Here is an 8,314-nt window from a genome sequence, read left to right as displayed (position 1 = left end):
TACAGAACACTAAAAAACTATTCCTTTTTCTTAACGGACGCCGTACGTACAAGACTTACTTCACATCACAGTAAGTCTTCACATCTTTATGGACAACCGAAGGTTCACAAGGAATTGATGCCAGTGCGACCCATTACTAGCTCAAGGGATTCAGCAACGTCAGAACTTTTCAGGTTCCTTCTAGAAATAATCAAACCACTCCAAGGGAATACTGATTCATACGTTAAGAACTCTAGTCATTTTGTGGATCTACTTCGACCTATCAACATCGGACCAGAGGATAGAATGGTTAGCGTTGACGTGGAAAGTCTTTACACCAATGTCCCGATTGGAGATTCCCTAAAGATTATCCAGGATAAACTGAGCAATGACGCGTCATTTCCGTCTCGAACCAAACTTTTGCTCGGAGGAGTGATGGAACTTTTGAAGATCTGCCTACGTAATTCCTATTTTCAAGTGAAAGATAGGTTTTACGCTCAGGATAGGGTCTGCCTATGGGATCATCGCTGTCTCCGGTGGTAGCCAACATATATATGGAATGGTTTGAGGAACAGGCAATCAGCACCTCACGACAAAAGCCAAAGATGTGGCTGCGATACGTTGATGATACATTTATCATCTGGGATGAAGGGGAAGACAAACTTCAAGGCTTCTTACACCACCTGAACAACATGGTGCCAAGTATCAAATTCACCATGGAGACGGAGAAAAATTCGATGCTGCCATTCCTAGATGTTCTTATAAGGAATACAAATGGCATTATAAGAACGTCTGTGTATCGAAAACCCACACATACTGGACAATACCTACACTTTGATTTCAATCACTCTGGTTCGACTAAAGTTGGAATCATAAGGTCTCTGTACAACCGAGCTGCAATAACGACGCAGACTTCAAGGCGGAAGTTGCACTTCTTACTAAATCCAGAGGATAATGGCGAAGGAATTAAGAACCAAGCAAGAGGATGAATCAACTGGGCTTCTCGCAATCCCCTATATAAAAGGTACATCCGAGAAAATCCGACGAATTGCTAAGAAGTTTAATCTAAAAACCGCCTTTAGTTCTGGCAATACAATAAGAACTTCTGTTTCCAAAACAAAGTTAGAATCTACAGCAGACACCAAAAACTACATCTACCAGAGCCCTTGTGAGTGTGGGGACTCATATGTTGGCGAAATCAAAAGACCTTTGGCAGTTAGGACCAAGGAACATCGCAAATGGACGACCACTGGAGAAGTAGCCAGATCAGGCATTGCTGAACATGCTTAGACAAACGGCCATAACATTCACTGGTGTGAAACAAAAATCCTAAGGAAGGAATTACACTGACGATAAAGGAAATTTCTGGAAGCTGCCTACATAACGCAAAACCACGTTGCTGAAATATCTACATGATAAAATACAAAATTGATTAAGAGACTAAAATACATACGAAGAGAGAGAGGTGAAACTCAATGCTTTTCATTGCATAGCCATAAAAATTAAAAAAAAAATTGTCTTTCTTTTTAAAACCTGACTTTCTTCAGGTTTGGCATGTTCATGGGCAAGGCTCAAGTTAATTTAAAATTTTTTATTACTAATCATTTTAATATTACAATCCTCGGGACACTTCGCATTACATATTTAACCTACGAATACTACCTCTGGAACCATGTGATATTTCATTCTAATATTTGTTCTACTACAACCGTCATTACTAAATGGATTTTTAAAAGAGACGTAAGAGACAGAAAGTATTTCAACTATCTGAATATTTACAACATTAAATAAATTGTTTCCTTAGTTTTTTAATAATGGATCTTTGGCATGACAAGTAACTATTATTTTACCCTTAGTAAAGAGCGAACTCAATGGAGGTTCACCAATCACGAAAGAGCACACTAATCACTAAAGACGCTTTTTTTACAAACAACATCATTTAGCAGCTAGATGACCAAAAGTTATAGACGACTTTTCAAACTTATGAATTGCTTTAATTTTTCTAATTTTTACCCAAAAAATCTCAGTCCTGTTAACAATTTAAAAAAATCAACCATACATAAAATACAAATGGATATCCTAAACCGGTAATCCACTGCATGTCCAAAATTGACTATCAAATGAATATTCATTGTACTTGGACATACTGGATAATAATGGAACTAACTTTGGATGTCCATTGAACAAGCGAAGAAATTATTATTCTTTCTCTTCGTTTGTACTTGTTCACATCTGTGCTTCCGAGTAAATTTTACTAGATTTTTCTTTTAGGAATGGCTGGCCAGAGAACCACTTTTCACAAGAAAAATGACAGTTTTACCCAGAATGATCCGAATCTTACATAGCGACAGCAGTAACTGTTCGGACTACCAGACTTGCGCAAACAAGGTTTTAGGTTTACAGAGTGTACACGTGGCAGTGCGTGGTCAACCTGATATCGCGTACAATTTTATGATTGGCGGAGATGGCAACGTTTATATTGGAAGAGGCGAGGAAGTGTCCAATGATGACAGGTTCAATAAGATTTTAATTGCTTTAACTAACATGCTGATTTCAATGTCTTACAGGCCTAAATGTTTAGATATAGCTTACGTGGGTAATTATTTAGCTCCATATGATAAAATGACTGAAAAAATGAACGAAGCTGGAAAACGCCTGATAGCAAGGCTTCTTCAAAGAGGCAAAATCCCAGAAGACTATTTTGTTGTACCTGAAAATCAAACCAAGGCCACCACCAGCCCTGGAGACAATGTTTATAAGAACATTATCCATTGGCCCCATTATGACAGTGGATCTTATTTTGAATTATAGATACATATTGTATTAGTAATATGTCGAATATCTTTTATTGCTTAATAAATATTTCAGCATCAAAGCTTTTTTATTTAAAAATATTTAAAAACATAATTATACACACGCATAAAAATTAAACATTTTTAGGGATGGGATGCTCAACCACCCTTGAACTTCACCCATTTACCGGGTCCAGTCAAAATGGTCCGGATAATGCACACGGGGGGCACAAACTGTAGCAGCCAACAAGTATGTGCATCTAAAGTAAAGAAATTGCAAGGGTGGATGATTAACACCAAAGGCATGCCTGACCTTATGTATAATTATATGATTGGAGGCGATGGAAATATTTACATTGGTAGAGGACCTGATGTTGTCAACGAAATGAGGTAAATGATTGATGAAAAAAAATGTTTGGTTTAAGTATAGAATTAGTTGAGGAAAGTTATCTGAAGCAGAAGACTAAGGAAGACTTTTAAGATATCTGCGTTTTTCTATCATGTCTTCGGTCTATATTTTCCTCTTATTTATCAATAATATTGTCTTAACGAAGTTGCTTGGCCTCTTTAAGCAACTGATACATGATTTTATTGAGTTCTTTATTAACAAAAACACGCTTCATTTTTTGATTGATTTCACAGACAGTTGTACTTAAATCCCCCTTTTTTTCGAATTTTATATAAATCCTGCATTACGGCCTTGGATTTAAAAGTCACACTTGCTGCTGGTGATTTTTTTTTGGGTATGATAAGTCCTAAGTTCTCTACAATACTCTTTGAAAACTCTAAACTTATAAATTTAATTACTTAAAAAGCATTTTTCTTTATGACATCAGGATTATCTCCAATTTCAAATGCGCCATTAATTAAAAGGGACTTTTCGCATTTTTTGTTTTTCATATCAGAAAACTTATTTTGCATCAACGTTAAGTCAGAACGAATTTTTGGTATTCTCCTTTTTTATTTCCTCCATCATCTCCCTCATAACTTTATTTGCTTGTTTTTGTTCTTCATATAAAGAGTTAAAAAATTCAAGGGATTGTTTCATAGTTGACACTTCACTTCTTAAGCCACTTATTTCACCTTTTAATTCCATTACTATTTCTTAAAATTGTTTGCAAAAAATGAGATATTTTACAAAAGTATTGTTTACCAAAAAAAAAGAAGTAATTTACTATATGCAATTCTTATGAGCGCAGACCGGACCTATTTGAGGGTCGTAATTAACATTTAATATTAAGATCAGAGATAAAACAATGATTATATGGTATCAGAAAAACCCATTAAAAATTAAGCTTTTGAGTTGAGCCTTAAATAAATTACGGTTTGGGACTTGTAAGTATAAGCTTATTATATAACTGCAGTCCTGTTGATAGCAGGCTTTTTTAGCTCCAGATATTCTCATCAGCTCAGTCCTAAGTATATTGATTAGTCTTCTATTGTAGTTGTGGACTTCTTGAGAGGTAGTTGTGATGTAAACGTGATGTTAGTCTAAATATTCAAGAGTCTAGTAAAATGTATAAAACAACAAGTCTGATAAACAAATAAAAAGTGATGTCTATTTTTGTCAATTCAGAAGTGGGATGGACATGTTGGAGTTGAAACATTTTCTTTATGGCTTTCTGTTTTGTAGAGTTTTTATGTGTCTTAGATGGTTATTAGAGGTATGAGAGCATAGCAGATCATTTAACGTTGTTCTACATTGATATATCTGGCAACTCTTCTCAATACCCTCAACGTAGCAGCAATTTTCTAAGGTATAATATGTTAAATATGATTACCTCAGGTCAGCCTCTCGTTTCTTATTATGCAAACTTCTTTCTTTTGTGTAAACCTTACCAAGTTCAAGGCTTGATTTAGCTATGCATTGTTATTAAAAATACCCAAATACCTAAATTTTTTAAAATTAAGTATGAGTATATGATAGTAGAGCCAGCCAATCATGCATTAGTGTTAGATCTTCTTTTATGGCATCTTGAAGTATGATAAAATTCTTCCCACAATATAGGAGGCAGTTGTCGTCGTCTTATAAGTATAGACTCGTTCTCAGAGGCAGGTTTGCAATGGAGTTCATTTAATTAAGAAACAAAGTTGGACCCAGTATAGAGCCTTGTGGAAAACTACTTTCTATGTGGTTGGTTGAGATGAAGGTATTTTGATATAAGACTTTGTAATCTTCTTGTTATTGGCTTAGTTTAAATACTAGCTTACATTAGTTGTAAAAGAAATAAAACGCACTCCTACTCGGGGGCAAGCCAAAACAAAATATACTCATCTTTATTTTATCAGACGTGGAAATGCTACAAGACATGCGCTGTACATTTGTCAACATTGATATCTTAGGTTGTCTACTAATTGGAACATAAAGCAAACGCATTAGAAGATATTAAGTCCGCTTCACAATAATACTAAATATCACAGACTTGCTACGTTCTTCTTTAAAAAGATATTCGTGTAGCCACTCTAAAGCAAAGTCAGATATTCCATTTTTCTCCTAAACTGAAATAAGAATACTATGATTGACAGTATCAAAAAAAAATCTGTAAATATAGTGATAACAAAATGCAATATATGCCCTTATCTATTTTTGTAAATATTTCTGTAAGCCAAATAGTTGCAGCTGATGTTGTGCTTGATGCTTTCCTAAACTGAACTTTTGATATGTCTTCTATAAGTCAAAATGCCTTAGAGTTGTTAAGTTGTTTGGTTTCACCACCTTTAAACATTAGAATCATTTTGCCTATTTTTATTGAACTATGAAATGACTTCATGGCAATGGAGAGTTTGCATAGTATGCTCAAGTTTTTACGACAAATAAAATACTGCAATCATAGAGAGGACACTTAAAGACTTGTGGAGACTATTGGTCATAATTATGTATACCGAAAATAGGCCCTTATTTGTATCCCTCTAAATAGCTTGTGTTGTCGCGACTGCATTCGCGAATCCCAATTTAAACATACCTTATACAAGGTGTCTACTATAAAAACCGCCAAACTTTAAGAGGTGATTAAACAAGTCATTTGCAACAAAAAGTCGTATAACATTTTTTCGAAAAGTTGTTAGTTCTTCTGGTATTTAAGATTTTTTGATTTTATCAAATTTCTTTGTTTTTTTTTCATATAAACAAGAATATTTCCGTTATTCTTACCACCACATAAAATTTAGATATACCATCTGAAAGAGAATTAAATTTGCTATAAGATGAGTGTATTTAAGTTTTTCAGTAATTTTTTATACCGGGTGTTATCAGAAGTTAAATGTAACATTTGGAAAATGTGCAAAATTAGTGGTATTTTCTTCATTGTCGTTTTTATATTATTTGGTAAATAGAGACATGTTTTTTTTAGCAAAAACTACGGCATTTAATATGCTTTCCAATGATATACTTACTTTTGTGATAGCTATTTGTTTTCACAGCAATATCATAAGCAAAAGAAAGAAAACTACAAAAATTAAAAATTTTCAAATTTTATATTTCTTGATTGACTAAAATTAAAAAATCAAAATTTCATCAAACAAACCTAAAATTATAACAATTGTTCAAAACATTTGATGCATCTCCTTCTGACACTATCAACAACCCGTTCAAGTTAAACGCGTTTTTGTCGCATTTCATTGCAACACACACTAATTCGATTAATTAGTTCGTCTCGAGTATTGATGTTAATACTATAAACATTCGATTTTAATGTGCCCCAGACATAAAAGTCAAGAGGCGTAAGGTCAGGGCTTCTGGGCGGCCATCTTACCGGACCGTATCTTCCGATCCATTTATCCCCAAAGCATTGATTCAAGGAATTTTGGACAATTCTGCCATTATGGGCTGGGCATCCGTCCATTTGAAACCAAAGTTCCTGTCTAGCGGCTAAGGTGATTTCTTCGAGAAAGTCAACAAGGGCATTATTTAATAAATTTGAAAACTCATTGGAATTGAGCCGAACAGGAAGTTTTTCAAGCCCGAAAAGGCGACTTCCCATTCATCCTATCCATACATTGACCCTTATCTCATGCTGAAAATGTGAAACAACAGTCGCATGACGGTTTTCTGTATGCCATATATGGTCATTTCTTAAATTCATTATTCCGGCTCTTGTAAATGTTGCTTCATCTGTCTAAAATATTTGATCTATTGTCCACTCTTGCAACTTATTCAAGTACCACCTACAGAATTGAAACCTCACGTCACCATCCACTGGCAATAAATCCTGGACTTTTTTCAAATGAAACGGATGCAAATTATTTTTTTTAAGAAGTCTATGTACAGTGGAATAAGTGAATCCTTAATAGAGCACCAATGCGGCGAGTACTTCTAGATCTATCTTCTGTAACAGCTCTCATAATAGCAGGTTCTTGTCTCCAGTGTTGACCATTTTGACCACCTTCTCTAATCCGCAAACCTCGAAAGGAACCAGTTTCCCCACAGCGTCTGAACACTTCTGCAAATGTACTTCTATGTGGTTGCCGTTTATTAGGAAAACGAAGCGCATACTCCCTTGCTGCCTCCGCGTTTATTTAACTACTTTAAGTCGAAGTTAAGTAAGTTAACTAGTTAACTACTGTAAGTGGAAACTTGTGGAGTTGTTGTGTTAGGGAAGATAGATCTACAAGTACTCACCGCATTCGTGCTCAAAAGATTAAGAAATATAAAATTTGAAAATATTCAATTTTTGTGCTTTCTCTTCCTTTTGCCCATGATATTGCTGTGAAAACAAATAGCTATCACAAAAGTAAGTATATCATTGGAAAGCATATTAAATGCAGTAGTTTTTTCTGAAAAAAAAACATGTCCCTATTTCTCAAATTTTAGAAAAACGACAACGAAGAAGAAACCACTAATTTTGCACATTTTCCGAATGTTACATTTAACTTCTGATAACACCCGGTATAAAAAAATTACTCAAAAGCCTAAATATACCCATCTTATAAAAAATTTAATTCTCTTTCAAATGGTATACCTAAATTTTATGTTGTGGTAAGAATAACGGAGATATTCTTGTTTATATGAAAAAAAAACAAAAAAATTTGATAAAATTAAAAAATTTTAAATACCAGAAGAACTAAGAACTTTTCGAAAAAATGTTATACGACTTTTTTGTTGCAAATGACTTATATAATCACCTCTTAAAGTTTAGTGGTTCTTATAGTAGACACCCTGTATAATACGTATCTCATTTTCTGGTGATTTTTAGAAACGACTCCATAGACATTGGCTACATCGGGAACTTCTTGGGACCATATGATAAAATGACCGAAAAAATGGACCTAGCAGGACGAAGGCTAGTGGAGAAATTGAGAAAGGAGGGCTATATCACTCCGGATTACATTGTGGTAGCGCAAAATCAAACCATAAACACTTTAAGCCCTGGACTGAACATATTTGAGAAAATTAAGTTATGGCCGCACTATTATTCTGGATATTTTTATAATTAAATGACATATTGAATTTGTATTTTGATCGCTATATTTTATGTTATATGATTATTATTGTAGCTGTAGTGATAGCAAAATCTTAGCAGCTTATAACTTAATGTTATTGGCAG

This window comes from Anthonomus grandis, chromosome 4 (genome assembly GCF_022605725.1).
Source record: "Anthonomus grandis grandis chromosome 4, icAntGran1.3, whole genome shotgun sequence".
Lineage (NCBI taxonomy): Eukaryota > Metazoa > Arthropoda > Insecta > Coleoptera > Curculionidae > Anthonomus > Anthonomus grandis.
The sequence above is the reverse complement of the archived record's forward strand: the minus strand, read 5'-3'. Positions refer to the sequence as shown.